Source organism: Oryctolagus cuniculus, chromosome 3, assembly GCF_964237555.1.
Source record: "Oryctolagus cuniculus chromosome 3, mOryCun1.1, whole genome shotgun sequence".
Taxonomy (NCBI): domain Eukaryota; kingdom Metazoa; phylum Chordata; class Mammalia; order Lagomorpha; family Leporidae; genus Oryctolagus; species Oryctolagus cuniculus.
Genome location: NC_091434.1, coordinates 13,522,418 through 13,541,853, shown reverse-complemented (window position 1 = coordinate 13,541,853; position 19,436 = coordinate 13,522,418). Strand labels below are relative to the sequence as shown.

At 39.8% G+C, this 19,436-nt stretch overlaps 1 protein-coding gene across 1 annotated transcript in view; it reads left to right on the top strand.

The window, feature by feature from the left end:
• NYAP2 (neuronal tyrosine-phosphorylated phosphoinositide-3-kinase adaptor 2) overlaps positions 1-19,436 on the top strand; it is a 308,720-nt gene that overhangs the window by 179,908 nt on the left and 109,376 nt on the right. The window lies entirely within an intron of this gene.

Genomic DNA, 19,436 nt, shown 5'->3' with positions numbered 1-19,436 from the left:
CTGAGAGACAGCGCCTTCCCCTTACAGACTAGTGGTTCATCTAGTACAAAGCGGTGGGAAGAGGCTTGGGGGTCTGTGCTACCCAGATGGAGGGAGAGCTTGGGCTAGTTTGAAAGGTCCTGCGAGATTACGCTGTGAGCCGGGAGGGGTTTGGGCAGAGGCAGTGACTGGACTCTGAGGCAGAGCTGCTGAGTTGCGGGAGAGACTGGCAGGTGTGGGGAGAGCTCAGGCCGGTAGCTGGGCTCTTCAGATAGTGGTGTGTCCAGCAGTCCAGGCAGGGCTGGTCAGAGAAAAGGAGGCCTGTTCCATGTTTTATAGGTGATAGGTCAATGTGGACCTGAGGCTTTTAGTCCTTGCTCCATCACTGCCTCCCACCCCCTTCCTTTCTTTTTTTTTTTTTTTTTTTTTTTTTTTTTTTTTTTTTTTAACAGGCAGAGTGGACAGTGAGAGAGAGAGAGACAGAGAGAAAGGTCTTCCTTTGCCGTTGGTTCACCCTCCAATGGCCGCCGCGGCCAGCGCGATGCGACCGGCGCACCGCGCTGATCCGATGGCAGGAGCCAGGAGGCAGGTGCTTTTCCTGGTCTCCCATGGGGTGCAGGGCCCAAGCACCTGGGCCATCCTCCACTGCACTCCCGGGCCACAGCAGAGGGCTGGCCTGGAAGAGGGGCAACCGGGACAGAATCCGGTGCCCCGACCGGGACTAGAACCTGGTGTGCCGGCGCCGCTAGGCGGAGGATTAGCCTAGTGAGCCGCGGCGCCGGCCCCCCCTTCCTTTCTTATTCTTTAATTTTTATAATGACCTACAATGGCCCTGGAAGGTCTAACAGGAAACAGAGTCTGCCATGGACTTGTTTGGTGAACACCTCGACTGGCCAGGCAGGAACAGTTTCAGACTTCCAAACACACGCTTGCTAAATGTTAAGACTTATTTTATATGAAAAGACTGCTTGTGCTAACCTGTATTAGAAACGTTGTTGGAAAGAAAGCAATTTGAACAGGATAGCCTTTAGGACTTAAAAACATAATTAAGGATTCTCTCTGCATTCTTACCTCTGCAGATCAGAATAAGTTCATTGTTTCTCTTCTAAAACTCATCATAATTCACTCTTACTCTAAGGCGCTCTTCATAGACCCATCCACAAATAACAGGAAAATTGAGCTGGCGAATATATATATATATATATATATATATATTTTTTTTTTGACAGGCAGAGTGGACAGTGAGAGAGAGAGAGACAGGGAGAAAGGTCTTCCTTTACCGCTGGTTCACCCTCCAATGGCCTCTGTGGCCTGTGCACTGCGCTGATCCGAAGCCATGAGCCAGGTGCTTTTCCTGGTCTCCCATGGGGTGCAGGGCCCAAGCACTTGGGCCATCCTCCACTGCACTCCCTGGCCACAGCAGAGAGCTGGCCTGGAAGAGGGGCAACCGGGACAGAATCCAGCACCCCCACCAGGACTAGAACCCTGTGTGCCGGGGCCGCTAGGCGGAGGATTAGCCTATTGAGCCACGGCGCCAGCCCGAATATTATTTTTACCACTGAATTTCCAAGCCCTAGAAATTTTCTCTATCTGAATCAGTGGCCCTTTTATTAGCCTCAAATCACTTCACAAGTATATGGTAAAGTCAAAATAGATCTGGATTCATTTTCACTGTGTCCATTTCATTTAATTTCACTACTGTCCCTTATCTAAAAATGCCTTGGTCGGGGCTGGTATTGTGGCCTAGTGGGTAAAAGCTGCCACCTAATGCTGCCATCCTGTATGGATCCTGTCCTGGCTGTTCCACTTTCAATCCAGCTCCCTCCTAATGGTCTGGGAAGAGCAGGGGAAGAGGGCCCATGTGCTTGGACCCCTGCCACCCATCTGGGAGACCTGCAAGAAGGTGCTGACTCCTGACTTCAGCCTGGCCCAGTCCAAGCCATTGCAGCCATCCTAGGGGATGAACCAGCAGATGGAAGATTTCTCCTTCTGTCTCTCCCTCTCTCTCTTTCAAATGAATAAATAAAATTTAAAAATGCCCTAGTCATTTATGATGATAACTAATTATTTACATCTCAAATGATTCATATTCAAAATGAGAGTTTTCCTTGAAGAGATCCTCCATAAGTTGTGATGATGAAGTTGATGGCATTCTTAGATAATTAACCTTTATTGATAGTTATAAATCACTCATCCTTTTCATCCCCCTTTACACAGAGCGATATATGAAAACATAAGCTTCTGAAGTCATTCTTCTCAAATTGTTTCATTTAGAGAACCAAAAGAGAGAAGTTTCTCATATGTCTGGCAGGTCTGGAGTTACATAGATACATAAGATTATTTTAAAATTATTTTAAGAATTGAGTTAAAAATCAGAAACAACTTATTTCTAGAGCAGTTGTTCTCAGGGCTACTTCATCCCCAGGGTGATTTGTCAATGTCTTGTAACATTATTCCTTGTCATAACTGAAAGTGTTATTGGCATCTATTGGGTAGAGGGGGAGGACGCTGTTTGATCCTTGTTAACCTACAAGGAACAAGACAGCATGCTACCAAAAGGAAAAAAAAAAAAAACATTATATTGTCTATAATGTCAACAGTGCTTAGGCTGGGAAATCCTGAGTTCTAAATAATTTAATTTTAAGTGTCTTTTACATGATTAATTTGGTTTTCACAGAGATCAAGCAAGATTTTTAGAGTAAGGGCCAAAAATGGTGTGTACTGTAACAGAATGGGTTAAAACATTGCATGGGATAACCACATCCCATAGTAGAGTGGCTTGGGTTTGAGCCCCACTGCACTTCCAGTCTACCTTCCTGCTAGTGCACACCCTGGAAGGCAGCAGGTGATGGCTCAAGTCCTGTGGTCTCTGCCACTCATGTGGGAACTCTAGATGGAGTTCTGTGTTCATGGCTTTGGCCTGGCATAGTCCTGGCTGTTGTGGGTATTTGGGGAGTAAATCTGCAGGTGGAAGATATCTCTCTTCCTCTCTCTCTCATGTCATTTTGCCTTTCAAATAAATGAAAACAAATTAATAAACTTTAAAAAATAATGAGGGGAAATTTAACAAAAATGTTTTACTTTTACAATACATAATCAATAGTGTGGAAGTGATAGAGGTTTCATCTTAGAATTGCTAATATTATTGGATTTTCTCCCTACCTATCAATTCTTTAGAGGATCCTTAACAGCCCCAGCTGGCAGCTAGGCCAATTAAAGAAACTACACATGAAAGAAATGATTAACTAATGAAGTTATTTCAAGAAAAGTCCATCTGTTCTAAGTCCACGTGTGTATGTCCCAGACTTCTTCATCCGACTCTAACATGAGCTTTGCATTCTTCTAAAACAAAGCTTGTGAATGGAAAATTGATCTAGGCTCTTGATAGTGTTTAGTGACCCAAAGATTAAATTTCCTCCCTTGTGCTATTAACTATGAATCAACTCTTCAGAGAGAAGTCATGCCCTGAGTTACATTAACCTTGATACTGTATGTAAATGGAAATGAAAAAAATGCAAATAGTACAAATGAATAATCAAATTGCTGTTTACTTTTGACTCTAGAGGAAAGTAGAAAGACACAGATGCCCATGTCATCATAGGGACATTCAGAATCTTTTTGCAATGCTAAAAGAAAAACCAAAATTGTTGTTAACTGAGAGTTAAGTGGTCACTGCTACTGCTCTACACTTATACGGGATTCTCCTTTATTCTTACCGGATAGGATTTGTAGAGACCTGTCAATATCTTAGAGATAGAATAAGTGATAAGCAGGTTGGCGCCGTGGCAGAGCAGGTTAATCCTCCGCCTGCGGTGCCAGCATCCCATATTGGCACCAGTTCTAGTCCCAGCTGCTACTCATCCAATCCAGCTATCTGCTGTAGCCCGGGAAAGCAGTGGAGGATGGCCTAAGTGCTTGGCCCTGCACCCACATTTGAGACCAGGAAGAAGCTCCTGGCTCCTGGCTTCGGATGGGTGTGGCTCCGGCCATTGTGGCCATTTGGGGAGTATACCAACGGAGGGAAGACTTTTCTCTCTCACTCTCACTGTTTGTAACTCTACCTCTCAAATAAATAAACAAAATCTCTAAAAAAAAATAAGTGATGAGAAATAGTAACCATTCACGAATTTTATGAATTCTGAATCCCATTTTGCTTACATTTCAGGAATCTTTTACATTTCAGGACTGAAAGACTAGAATCTGTGTGTTTCATGACATTCATGGAAAAAAAATTTGAAAATATTCTGTTATTGAATCTAAAAATATCTTTATTTTAATTAAAGAAATCTATACAAAATAAACTTTATACATTTAACTTTTGTTTTAAATAATACATAAATGGCACACTTAATGTAATAATTTTTATTTATTTATTTATTTGAAAGTCAGAGTTACACAGAGGAGAGGCAGAGAGAGAGAGAGAGAGGTCTTCCATCCAATGGTTCACGCCCCAGATGGCTGCAACAGCCAGAGCCACCCCAATCAGAATCCAGGAGTCAGGAGCCTCCTCTGAGTTCCTGACATGGGTGCAGGGACCCAAGGACCTGGGCCATCGTCCATTGCCATTCCAGGCCACAGCAGAGAGCAGGATCAGAAGTGGAGCAGCTGGGTCTCAAACTGGCTTCCATATGGGATGCTGGTGCCTCAGACCAGGGCATTAACCCACTGTGCCACAGTGCCGGCCCCTATAATAATTTCTTATCTTAAATATTTAAGATAAATGGTGATGAAGATCAGGCAATAGCAAAGAGATAAAATGAGTCAAAAGTGGTAGATTATGAATACTTTTTATTTTGCTTCACAACTATCTAAATATGTCCCTCACATTAATTGTTAAAGGAGTATGTCTTTTTCCAGTTATTGGAAAATTTTATGTGTTTTAGTTATGATAAAATGAATATATTTCATAGGCTATGTAACTAATAATTTTTCCTTTGCTTAGTTATTATTAATATTTTTCAAAATTTTTCCAGAATGAGTCATGCCAAAGTGATGACCTCAGCAGGTAATTGTTGAAATCTTTTCTTTTTTTTTTAAGATTTTATTTATTTATTTATTTGAGAGGTAGAGTTACAGACAGTGAGAGGAAGAGACAGAGAGAAAGGTCTTCCCTCCATTGGTTCACTCTCCAAATGGCCGCAACAGCCGGAGCTGCGCTGATCCGAAGCCAGGAGCCAAGTGCTTCTTTCAGTCTCCCACGTGGGTGCAGAGGCCCAAGGACTTAGACAATCTTCTACTGCTTTCCCAGGCCATAGCAGAGAGCTGGATTGGATGAGGAACAGCAGGGACTAGAACGGGCGCCACAGGTGGAGGATTAACCTACTGCGCCACGGCGCCGGCCCCAAAATATTTTCTATTCACAGGAGAAATAGGCCAAGCACAAGTATATTTTATACAGAACTTCAGAAATTCAAATAATAATTTAAATATCACTTTTATTTTCCTCTTACATGTTCTTACTTTATACATCTGTTATGATTTTGAACCTTTAGAACAGCCAGGTAATGAATGGGCCATTTGTTTTTTTGGACACATCAAGTTCTATGCATCATAGAAAATGGTATCCAGAATTAAATTAAAAAAGAGGAAACATATTTCCCACTCCTGCCTTAGTCCATTTTGTGCTGCTACAGCAGAGTCCTGAGATTGGGTGATTTATAAAGAACAGAGATGTATTTGGCTCCTGGTCATGGAGGCTGGAAAGTCCAGGAACGGCCCTGGCACCTGACAAGGGCCTTTATGCTGCATTAACCCACGGTAGCAGGTGGAAGGGCAGAGACAGCTGAACTGGCCTTTCTAACAAATACGCTCTCAAAACAAGTAGCCCACTCCTCCGATAAAACATTAATTCATTCAAACAAGGCACAATGTCATGATGTAATCACCTCTTATTTATTTTTTAAAGATTTATTTATTATTTGAAAAGCAGAGTTAGAGAGAGAGAGAGAGAGAGAGAGAGAGAAAGAGAGAGATCTTCCATCCACATGTTCACTCCCCAAATGGCCACAATGGACAGAGCTGGGCTGATCTGAAGCCGGGAGCCAGGAGCTTCCTCCAGTTTGCCTACACGGCTACAGAGCTCCAAGTACCCAGGCCATCTTCTGCTGCTTTCCCAGGCACATTAGCAGGAAGCCAGATTGGAAGTAGAGGAGCTGGGACTTGAACTGGCACCTGTATGGCACCTGTATGGGAAGCCAGTATTGCAGTTTTACCTGCTACACCACACACCGGCCCCTATAATCACCTATTATAAGACTCCCTCCATCTCCCAACATTGTGGCATTGGAGATTAAGTTTCCAACACATGGGTTTTGAGAGACAGATTTAATCCGTAGCGTTCCAGACAATATATATATTTTTAAAAAAGGATCCAGTTCATATTTGTCGCTCCCCCTCTTCATGGAGGAACGACACTAAACCCTGCGTTGTTCTTTCGCCTGCTCGGCCCTTCCCGGGTTTGCTGCTGGTTCTTCCCGGGTTGGCTACCGACCCTTCCACCTCCGTGGAAGGGCGGTTCCCCCTGCCACTTTCCCCACTTCCGCGGGGGAGCGGCACACCGCTGGCCGGCTCTCTCGGCGGCTGCACAGGTGTTCCTTCAGATAGATGTTCCTGGTGCATGTTGTCTCTCTCCTCCTTTATAGTCCTCTTCCACCAATCCCAACTCTGCTACCCACACGCCGAGTACGCCGCTCTCCTCCAATCAGGAGCAGGGTCAGCTCCTGCAGGTCATCACTCAAGTTGGCGAGAGGCAGCTGCGTAGAAGTTGTTACTCCCTTCTCAGCACCATATTGTGGGAGAGCAGATGCATAGAATAAGTCTTAATTCCAGTAACAGTCTAGTCCGAGTTGCTCCCCACACATATTCAATGCAAATGAGGAAAATATACATTCCTATGGAAAAATGTGAGGCATAGTGAAGAATATAATTAAATTGTACAGTATACTAGAAGGAAAGAATAAGATAAAGAGCTGTAAGAGGAGATATGTAAATAAAATTTTAAGAACAAAGAGAAACATGAAACAGCAAAGGGAAGGAACAAATGAATATATTAAGACCTCAAGAGGTATAAAAGAAATGCACACATAGGGTCATATGAGTGTGTAAACAAATGTGATGCCAACACACAAAGCACACAGCAAGGTGCACCCAGAGAGGAGGGATCAGAAGGAGTGAGGAACAAAGACCCAGACCCAGTCACCTGTCATTGGTAAAAGAAAAATGGTGGGTTGCTGTTGCCAAAAGCTGCTTCATATTCAACAATATCCCACAATAGTCCAGGCATTTTTTTTTACCAAGGAATCACATCTTTTTGCCTTTAAAAATATTGCTACTTAATGTTTTAAATGTCATGTTTTATTTTTACAATTATGGCTATATATGGGTCTTGTGCGTCTGATGAAATAAAAAGTTAGGAAACATATGTAATCTTTTCTTATTCATTGACTTTCTTTCAAGAACCCTACATAAAAGCTACAAACTGATCACACTTGCAAACAAAACAAAACCTTAACACTTAGAAATACTTCCCACATGCACAGACCTCTCTCTCCAAGTAGGAGTCACATGAGGTCACTGATGCCTAAAGTATTAAATTTTTCTAGTGAAGAAACTGCTTTTACTAATCTAATTTTCAGGTGAAATTTTAAATGAATAAAAAAACAATTTTTAATTATAAAAGGATTTTTTAAAAAAATAACATTGATTTTGGAAAGAAGTCCTTAAAAGCAGGTTACTGTTTTTATACAGTGTATACAGTCCTTGCTTTATGAAAAGAGGAAAGATCTACTAACGTATCCTAGCCATTTTATGATTTGGGATCATTGTTGTAAGAGTCACTGTGTGCCTACTATGCGCCAATGCAAATTATCAAGCAAGATGCCCCTAATAGAAGAGGTCTTACACAGTGGTTGGTGGTTATCATTTTTTCAGGTCATTTGTAACAGCAGCGACACAGTATTAATAGCTTATTGCTCTGCTGGGATGTCCTCAGGAGCTTTTTGAGATCATGGATCTGAATAGCCTTCTAGGGCTATAAAATTTAAATTTACTTAAATTCTGGTGTCTGTTTCTTGTGGTTTTCCTGCCCCCTCTCTTTCTTTCAAGTAGTTTGATTGATGCACCTGTGCTCTCTCCTCCTCTCTTCCACCCTCTCGCCACTGTCCTTTTACTCTTTTCTTTCTTGTCATTATCAGTTGTAGACCTGGAAACCAAGTCCCTAACCTTGTGTGATGAGACTTTTAAGTAGTTAAAGTGGGAGGCTTTCAGAGCTGGGACTGCATGACCTTTAGTTCCAAAGGCCACTTTAGCACACCTACTAAGTGTTGAATGGAACTCTTATATTCATATTGAGAAATCAGGAATGTCAACTTCCCAGAAGGTAAACTGCCCTGGAAAACATGTTATGAATGTTAGTTTATTTTTGGGAATTCTAAATATTTTGTTTAGCCTACTTAAAATACTTTTTTTAGTAAAAACTTAGCAAGGAAACTAGTTCAGAACTTTATCTTCCCTTCTTTTTTTCCTGTGAAAGCAGGTGCTAACTATGAGTGGGTAGAACAAGAACAGGTGTTGAGGAGCCGGGGGAAGGGTGGAGGGAAAAGCCGGCAGTTTTGGATCTCTCATTTGCAGTGGGAATGGTGAACACTCAGCCTGTGACTGCCTTCCTGCGTGCATGCTGACTTTGGAAAGAATTCTTGTATGTGTGATAGCTCAGTGATACCAGGCCAAGCCTGGAGTTAGGTCTGAAACCCTTTTAACTCTTGGATTCTCCAAAGGCTTTTGGGAGTTGGGCTGTATCCAGAACACATGCAGATGTCTCAGAATATATCATAAAGAGGATTCCAAAAGGCCTGGCCGGGCCAAGGCTGTTAGTGTTGTTAAACTTCTAGGTAAAGACAATCCTTTCAAATCTTCAGGTCTCCTCTCTTGCAGTTTGTTAGTTGCTACATCTTTTCCCTTCTTACTATTTACAGTTTCACGCTGTGGGTTCACACTGGCTTCTAGCTTAGCAAGGCTCTTCCCACCACCTTGAAAGGGAAGTCAAGCTAGGACTAGATATAGATGAGGCTCCCAGATCTGTGTGTTGGAAACAAGCTCAGATTCTAGAGAAGATCTTCAGATATATCAATGTACAGCAGGCAAAAGATGTAAAAAGTTTAGATCAATGGCCCAACACCCTCTGCATGATACAAAGGTATTTAAAAAAGCTTGTGGGAAAATGGAATTAAAAGATACATTTATTTTAATATATATTTTAAAGCAAAAAATTTTAATATTACATACTTCCCATACATTTTCTGAAGATCCCTCATTTTTACCCAGAAGTCAATAAAAATACAGATTCCTAGGCCTTAGCATGGGCCTGTTGGATTGAGCCTAGGCTGTTGTTATTTTACTTTTTCTATCAGGGACAGATGGCTCATTATTAGCATCATCATCTATTATATGCAAGTGAAGCATATAATAAAATACTTTTATCTAATAATGCAAAACAAGGAGTTATGTAAGAGAAAAAAGGGAGAAAATAAAATACATAGGACTTGAAATAAGTGAATGTTGTCTTCCTTTCCTTACAAAGCTATTCACTAGTTGGAAGCTTGCAAGAGAGGATAGTCAGAGTCATCTGGAGAGATCAAGAAATAAAGCAAAATATGTATTCCAGAGACTTTAACACTGGGCCTTGCGGTAGGCTATCTGTGGTCTTAGTTGAACTTCTTAGTCATTCTGAGACTGTAACACTTCCCTTGTCAGAATTCCTCAGCACTCAGCACTGCTGGTGAGAGCTGTGTCAGACAGGAAATGATGCTGGTGGTCAGGCAGGCAAGGGAATCTGAGACTTGGGGCTGGCGTCAGATCATGTGGTACAAATCTGTCTCAATGAGCCCAGACCATTTGAAGGAGAGTACCAGCCAGATTGTGGTAGGGCCAGGGTTCATAACAGGGATGTGGTGCCTGGAAAAGATAGCCAGTCACATCACCTAGGCAGTGTAGGAGAGCAGAGAGAATGTTGTAACTTGAAAGCAATGGGACGTAAGAGAAAGGAGTCTTTGTTGTGGAGTAGAGGAAGAGTGGAGTGAGGACTCTAGTGGAGCAATGAGGTAGTCATAACAGACTGAGGATCTCAGGAGTTAGGGATGACAATGTCAAAGGAGGAAGGAGCTGATGAGGTTCTTGGAAAATGTCTCTGTCTCATCATTGAAGCCCAAAGTGGGAGGCATCAGAGAATCCATTAGTGAGGACTTGACTGAAGAAGGCAGCAGCCCACCCTTTCCTTGAAAAGATTTCCATTAAAATAGTGGCAACTACTTTCTCTACACTGGACAGTTTCTAAGCGTTTTACAATATGCCAACCTCCACAATACGCTGAGGCAGGTGTTATTAACATTGCCATTTGGAAGATGAAAGAAGCCGAGTCACAACTTGCAGTCACACAGTCCTTAAACCGGGGATGTGAATCCAGAATATTTGATGGTTTATCCTCAACTTCTCTCCCTAAGTGCCATTAACATTTAGCAGTTACCATGAAAACTCTATTGTCTCATTTTGCTCTCACTCCCAGGGATATCTGCTTAATAAGAGAAAGCCAAATCTGTACACAAATGACATGAACCACTTGACAGTTGACATCAATGTAGGAAACCGTAGGAAATCTTTTCAGCAGGCTCCAAAATTCAGTTTGGAATATCTCAGGCCCTGCCATGGGCTCTGCCCCCTGGGCTTTTGAACTGTTTCCGAAGGCATGTGGTCTGCCCACTGGCCTCAGAATCATCCAGATGACTTGGCAAAAAGATATGAGCACGTACCTCAGTGTGTCTAAACAGAGCTTAAGGATATATGTGCCGGCTTTTTGATCTGTCAGGTTTTCAATACTTTACTACTAAGTAGATGATTCTAGCTCCAGGGGTATAAGGGGTTTTTTGTCCTGGCTGCTTGCATCCTGGCTATTTAGCTATGCCATGACTTGATGGCTCTTGGCTACCCTAAAGGAGAAAAACAGTCAATTAATCAAAACTCCAGCCAATGCTCAAAGGTCGTGACGGCCCTAGCAACACCAACCCAGAAACTGAATGAAGGAAAACAAACAAAAAGCCTCCAGAAGAGCCTTTTGCAAATACTTTTTGTGCCACCTCTTTTCTCTTCAGGTTTGGGTTAGTGTGTCATTGATGGAGCCAGGCATTTTATGTTTAAAATTGAAAGAAAAAATACACTTCTTCAGGAATGAGCTGGTTTATTTAATAATCATTTTTAAAGGTAAACACATTTCTATTCAGGATGATGAGGTCAAATAGAATATAAGTAAAATTCCTTGATTTTCAAAATGAATGCAACTCTTTGGTTAATTGGGACCATGACATTGTCTGTTTTTCTCACTCAGTGTCTTCCAGAATTGCAATGGAGAATCACTGAAGAAGACATAATTTCATAAATAATTGCTTACCTTTCTGGGGTAGGCTGCAGCTGTTTTTGATTGATGCAGGCAGACGTGCTTACCCCTGTGTTTATATTCTCTGGCTGCTGAATCTTTAAGTGCAATTTCTTGTCAGCAATTTAAATCAGTAAATCTCTCCATTAAGAAGAATCCTCCCTGCTTTAGACTTACAAAATGCAGAAATATTTTCATTTCAGAGTGAAGCTCTAACAGTCTATTTTTTAAAGCCAAGATTCCCTCGGTTGTATTTAATTTCATACACACAAAACATTCAAGTACTGATTTAATTGCCTCTTGTCTATTGATGTGAAATAGGAAATTTAATTTCTGGGTTTTATTTACTATCATGTATTATTGACATTTTGACACCCACAAGTAACTAAATACTAGGTAGTAGTAATGGGGTTTCTGCCAGCCACATCATATTCCCCAATGCCTGTCCTACTTTGGAGTGTGATCCAGACTTGTAGAACAAGCTAGATGACACCAGAGATGATTGCCATCTTGGCTCAACTATTAAAAAGCTTTGAGACCCTAGTGTAAGTGACTTAGTTTTCTCATTTTTCAAATGAAGTTTCAAAAGCTAAAATTGTGAGTCCCCTCTGGCCTCTTGTTTGGTTTGGTAAATTATTAGAGGATCTATATAATTCCCAAACAAACTTCCGGCCTCTGGGCTCTTTGCTGTCCTCACTTTCCTAGAAACTTTGTGAAACAATTGTTAATCTAATTGTTCAATTCCAGTCAAGTCAAACAACTCTTTACAGAGTTATTCCTATGCTATTGTCTTTGAGCAATTCTGAAATGGGATTTGACTTACACTGCTGTGAAGGTTTTTTCTTTTTCCCATTAAGACAAGGGGACAGGGAAAGCAAGAGTCATATTCTGCTACCTAGTTTACTTTCTCTAACACTTGGTCCAATGCAATCTTACCCAAAGTTGAACCATGGTAAATATTTATTGAACTTGTTAAATTAATAGGCCTAGTGAGCTGAGAAGGCTATTGAACTTAAAGGGAAAGAAAAAGCCATATACCATTAAGTTAAAAAAAATTTTCTATGACTTAGAAAATTCTACATAAAAATCAATATAGTCAATCAGCTAAAAAGGAGATATGCTGATGGCTGGATTCATTTCTGCTCTTAAGTAGCATGTTTAAAATTATAGCCATTCCATTCCAGGCAGATTTATTGAGGTGAGGGTAAGGTGTATAAAGAATGTAGCCATCAAGCATTTAAATGTGGATCTTTTTGTGGATGTCAAATCATCATCAGTTTCTGTACAAATGAATAAGCTGTGAAACTGATCCTTTTTAGATATTTCGAAATAAAAACATGTATGATTTTAAGGAAAATAAGAAACTAATATTTTAAAAAGGGATTCAATATACATAACATTATCTATTACTGAACTCAGATAGTAAGGAAAATGAAAATACATTAAATAACACAAGTCATTTAACCTCTTTGGAAGAAAGGCACTGCAAATCCAGGGAGCTCTTATGTGACTGGTGGTCTTGAACACGTGTATTCCCTGGCAAAAGATGGATACCAGTTATAAACATATTTGAAAGTTTTTATTCATTTAAGAAAAGCAGTTTTTCAGAGTTCTGTAAATGGATGACAATTCAAAGTTTAATAAAATGGCTGTAGTGGTACATGGTGTTTCTTGGTTGAAGCAACTCATTGCTCTTAGCTGATGGGTGCTAGGTTAATTAAATGTTCCACTCTTAGTAGAATAAGCAATCAACTGGAGAATCTGGGCTATTGCTATTCCCAAATGAAAGCAATAAAAATAATAAAGAGACTCTAAGAGGGGAAAAAGGAGTGTTAGTAATGTGGATTTTAAAGCAGCATATACTGTCTAGCCAGGCATATCCGGAAGAACTTAAAAGAAAAAATCCAAGTCTAGAAATCTGTAATATTCTTCTAACAGTTGCTGGTAGAGGAGAAACTTTTCCCTTTATATTCTACTGCTCAGGTTTCATTTGCATTCCTGAAGCTATTCCTTTCTTCCATATGGGGCTGATACAATTAGTGCACGAAAGAATAAAGATAGGAAAATGACAGAAAAATTCATGAAGAAGAGAGTAGGGGCATCCATGTATTGTCCAAATCTAAATCCATCCACAATACTTTGTGCAAATAATTCTACTGTCTTTTTGTTCTGTGACACAACTAAGAACTAGATACTTGGAAAGGATTTTGTTGTTAGCATCCTGCAATAGAGTAAGGGCTGAAATGAAGCCTTGCTCTAAATTATCATCAAAGTTGTCTCTATCTCCATAAACAGTTCTCTGGATTAATTAATTATTAACCACTTACCACTGATTAATGACAAGAGAGACGTGTTAAAATGACGAAAGTTACATTGACATTGCTGAAGTGGTCTAAGAAAGATTTTGAAGATAAGAAATGAAGATAGATTGCCTCACAGTGTCCCTTCTTTGACTCATAGACTTGCTTGAATCCTGCAAAATCTACTTTGGCTTTGGAACTGAGATATGTGTATCGCTTTTTAATATAAACTATAATAGAGTTGCCATTGAGGTATCAGGAAGGAAAGTTTCATTCTACATCAAATCATGGTTTTCCATTTGCTTTCATGACCAAACCACTGAATGTTCTGTGCTTGCTGCCTCCAGTTCCCATCACCAGGCCATCCTTGATTTTTTTAACACTGACTTCCCCTTCTTGTCATCCCAAAGTCACACAAGGTTTTCTAATTGTTTTCTGGTCTGGCTTCTTCTCTCCCTTGTCTCTCTTAAATCTTCATGAAACACTTGACTTTTTTGCTTGCTCTAGGTGAAGACTTTTCTCCGACTCCCTTGCAATATGATATCCTCATTAGTAATCCTTTTGGACTCCATACCTTCTGTTTCATTTGTTGAGAGTACTGCTTCTATATTCCTGCAAAAAGGTTTTCCTGGCATAAATTACGAAGATATTTATTGGTTCTTTTTTCCTGCAGCAACTAACACAATTTCTGGAATAAAGTACATGCTCAATTTGTGTTTGTTGACTGATCAAATGGCTGACTGAGTGAATGAGTGTGCATCCAACCTCTCCAATTAAATGGTAAGCTTTTGGGGGCAAGAATATATATTATGTTTGTTGTAAGTGCCCATGGTTCCAATGAATGTATTCCGTGTAATCAGTTTTTTGGGGGGAGTTTATTATCCAAAGCCTACATGTTTAATAGCAAAGTTCAATAAAATTACCATGTTAACCAAGTATTGATAATAACCTGAGTTTTGCAGAGGATGCCAAGGTTAACATTAGTTATTTAGGAATCACCTGTTTCTAAGAATATCAATGGAGAATCCAGGTTTTGATGATTTTGTGTAGTAGTTCAGTTACTGATTGAGGAAAGCAGAAAACACTCAGCAAGGAAAATGAAAGTAAATACTCATAGTCTAATCTAAATATTTTATAGAAGAGTAGTTCTGGAAGCTATATCAAGAAATCATCTTGTAGAGATCTGCATTATACATGATATTGAGCATACCCCATTGACTGTTTAAATTCCAGAAAATGAAAAAAGTATCAGGAGAAATAAAATATATCTTTATTTCTATAACTTTGTTTCTTAAAATTTCTTTGTTCAGCCAACTATAAAACACAATCTCATTAGAATGAAGATAAAATGATGAGTCACTGTGGACAAAATTGTCAAAAAAGACAAAGAAGTCTAATGTCCTGGGATCAAAAGATGGATTTTCCATCTAACACTTGTTCTTATAAGGCAAGCAAAAACTTTCTGAATCCCAGTTTTTTCATATTTACCTGATAGCATTATTGTGAAATTAAATCAGGTACAGAAAATACCTTGTAGCATTTTCATTGTTATGCAGCTGTAACAGATGATTGCTTGACCTTTCGATGCAAAAAGAATAGAATAAATATTTTATTAAAAGAGTAAGATCATAAATGAGTTAGGTGTTCAGAAATTCCGTGCTGTGGTTTGTGCAGCTTTCTCTTCAGTCAGACTTGGGTAAAGGATATGACATCTTAAGTAAATCATCCTAGTTCCTCATGCCAAGGGCACACATACTGGGTAGGGTGTGAGCCATCTCAGCTCTCCCAGGAGGTGGGCAGTCGTAAGCTTGCTTCATAGAACGGCTAAACCTTGAAGATGGAGGGCCGCTGCACCTTCTGGGTCCTAGTACCCTCACCCAATAAAGAGTAGCCCTGGGACCCAAGGGGCAATCTTCATTATACAAAGGTATGAGCAACAGGGCAACATGATCAAAAGAGATGATTCATTAGCCTAAGGAAAACTGCATTGTGACTTGGTTGTTATATATTTTCAACAGCATTATGACTTAGTTATATGCTTATATATTTTCAACTTAGTTATATATTTTAATTCTCTGGTTACAAATTATTTATCTTTTAAAACAAAAAAAGCTGGGCTTTTTAAAAAGGCTTAAGTATTTTCCAAATAATTAGGTGGAATTCAAAAAGATGCAAAGTACTTACTATTAAAAACATTTAGTATGTAGATGGCAAACTGTAAAAAGTATGATTTGTGAAGTGCTGTTTTAAGTACACTTAAGTAGAGTCTTATTTCCTTTTAGAGTGATTACCTAAGATGCAAAGAAAAGTTAAGGATAGCACTTGAAAAATGGAACATCAGAAAAATAACAGAAAATACTCAAATTTTACTTGAAAACATGTACAAAACGACAAGGACACAGAAAGAACATTAACTTTCTAAATACAGATTAACTGCCATAGAGAAGGCAAGGCATGAATAGTGATCATCATCATAATTTTCATAAGTGAAAGGCTATAGACACCGAAATAGTTGTTGACATATTTCATTGTCAGTTTTCTCATTTTTTGTGTTAGCTGCATAGCTTTCCTAGGAAAGTCTTTATCCAGATGCTAATTAGGCAAAGGTTTGCCTTGTACATCAATTTTTAATATTCACTCCTCACAGTTAGATGAAACCTACAGCATGAGGCTTCTCCAGTTAAAAGCAGTCATGACCTACTTCTTTGTGTAATCAGTCGAGGGCTTCAAGAGGCTCATGAATAGCTGGCATTTAAAGACCTCAGATCATATCCATGTTGGTGTAAAACGTGTGTGTGTGTGTGTGTGTGTGTATTTCCCTGGGCTTCAGTACTCATTTAATCTCCTTCCTCCATTACCCCTCCTTTCCTTCCTCCTTTCTTGCCTTTTTTCAAAGTTATTCTAATAAAGAGGAGTGAGGTAGCTGTTGAGCTGGACAAGTGAAACCATACCAAAGTTATGTGCTCCTCGGGGATTGTGAGTTAATGTGTCAGCTACACATGTAATGGTTCCAAATCAACATGAAGCCCTATGTCTGGGACTGAGGAATGAAGAGAAAGTCCTAAAAGGCATCCACTTGTACTTGCTGAAATAGAATGTGTCAGAATATGCTCTGTAGAGACTTATGTTTCAAGGCCTTTGAAAGTAAGAACATATGGCGCATGGCAAACTTTGTGGAAGACTAGTATGTTAGATATACAAATTGTAGGGTACGGGATAGGAATAAAAATCAAAATCAGCTGCACAGAGAAGCAGTAGTCATCAGGGCATGAAAGAGCAGACCCTGGAAAGCTGTCCTCATGCTGACTTCCATAATCACAAAGTAGAGTGAGTCTGGGTCTATAAAACTGATGGAAAAAGGTAGGGTAAATTCAGCCACATAGCTCATACATAATAAAACCACAACACAAAGTCCAGGCTGTTAGTGTTGAAGTTGAAGATCTATATTTTTGGAAAATATCTTTGCTGGAAATCTTTGTTACTGTTCTTCAGTTGTTCATGCCAACATTGCAATCCAAATTAGCAAATACATGAGCATGTTGTTTTTATTATGATAAAAACATACATAACATAAAATTTATAATTTTAATATTTTAAGTGCACAATTCAGTGGCATTAAGCAATTCATAACTATCACAACCATTTATATTTATATAGAGAGACAGAGAAAGAGAGAGTTAGAGAATCAACTGGTTGATTCCCAAAATGACCACAACAGGTGGAGATGGGTCAGATTGTAGGCAGGAGACCAGAAATCCATCCAGGTCACCCGACTGGGTGGCTGGGACCCAAATACCCAAACAGCCATAGCTTCCTGCTTCCCATGGTGTACATTACCAGAAAGCTGGATTGGAAGCTGCATTGGAGATTTAAATTTCTGCATTCCTACATGGGATGCAGATGTCTAACTACTATACCAAATGCTCATCTCCAGAAATGTTCTGATCTTTCCAAAATGAAATTCATTCCATTAAACAAATCTCTCCATCCTTCCTTCCAACCATTCTACCAGGTAGCTCCTCTAAGTGGAATCAGATAGTGTTTATCTATCTGTGGCTGGATTATTTCATCTAGAATAATGTCTTCTATGTTCATCTATGTTGCTACACATTGGAAGATTTTTTAAAAGATTTTTTTTTGTTCATTTGAAAGGCAAAGTTATAGAGAGGGGGAGGGAGAGACTGCGAAAGAGAGGGGTAGAGAGAGAGAGAGTGAGCGAGCTTACATGCCCTGGCTCATTCCCCAAATGACTACAATGGCTGGGGCTGGGCCAGACAGAGCCAGGAGCTTCAACTGGGTCTCCCATGTGGGTGCAGAGGCCCATGGACTTGGGCCATCTTCCACTGCTTTCCCAAGCACATTAGCAGAGAGCTGTATGGGAAGTGAAGCAACCAGGACTCAAACCAGTGCCCATATGGAATACAGCTGCTGCAGGCAGTGGCTTTGCACTCTGTGCCACAGCATCAACCCTAAGATCTTAATTTTTTAAGCTGAACAAGATTCTGCTGCATGTATATATCACATTGTCTTCAAATATTTTATTGATTTGAAAAATAGAGATACAGACAGAGAGAGGGAGAGACAGAGAAAAAGGTGTTCCATCCGTTGATTCACTCCCAAATGGCCACAATGGCCAGAGCTGGGCTTATCCAAAGCCAGGAGCGAGGAGCTTCTTCCAGGTCTCCCATGTGGGTTCAGGGGCCCAAGCACATGGCCACCTACTGCTTTCCCAGGTCATAGCAGAGAGCTGGATCAGAAGAGGAGTAGCCAGTACTTGAACCAGCACCCATATTGGATACTGACACCACAGGCAGAGACTTAGTCTACTACGCCAAAGCACTGGCCCCTGCATTGTCTTTATTCATCCATTGATAGACATTTGGAATGCTTCCACATTTTGGCTTTTTTGAGTAATGCAATGATAAAAACGTATGCACAACTATGTGCCTGAGTCCTTGTTTTCAATTTTTAGGTTATAAATCCAGGAACAAAATTGTTGCATCATATAGTAATTCTATGCTTAATTTTTTGAGTAACTGCCATTCTGACTTCCATAGTAGCTGCAGTCTTAATGGGTGTGAAGTGGTGTCTCATTGTGGTGTTGATTTGCATTTCCTTAATGACTAATGATTTGAAGATCAGTTTTTGAGCTCTTTGTTGTTGAGCTTTGAGAGTTCTTTATATAATTTTGATGTTAATTACTAACCAGACATATGGATTATAAATATTTCTCCCATCTAATGGACTGCTTTTTTGTTCTGTTGCTATTATCATCCTTTATACACAATTTAAACTTTTTGATGTAGTCTAATTTATCTATTTCTTAACTTATTGTTTACACTTTTGTTGTCATATTCAAGAAATCATTATCAAATTCAAAGTCATGAATATCCCTCCATTTTCTGACTTTCACAGTTACAGTTCTTACATTTAAGTCTTTGATACTTTTTTTGTTAATGTTTGCATGTAGTGTAGACTTAGAATTCTTCATTCTTTTGCATGTGGATATCCACTTTCCAAATACAATTTGTGGAAAAAGACCCTCCTTTTTCCAATGAATGATCTTGGCATTCTTGTGAAAAACATCTGACCTTATAGTGTTAAAGTTTATTTATGTGTTTTCTATTTTATCTTATCAATCTATTCCATGGTTTTATTTGTCTGTCTTTATACCAGTATGGTTTTAATTACTGTAGCTTTGTTTCAAGTTTAAAATCAAGAAGTGTGAAAGCTCC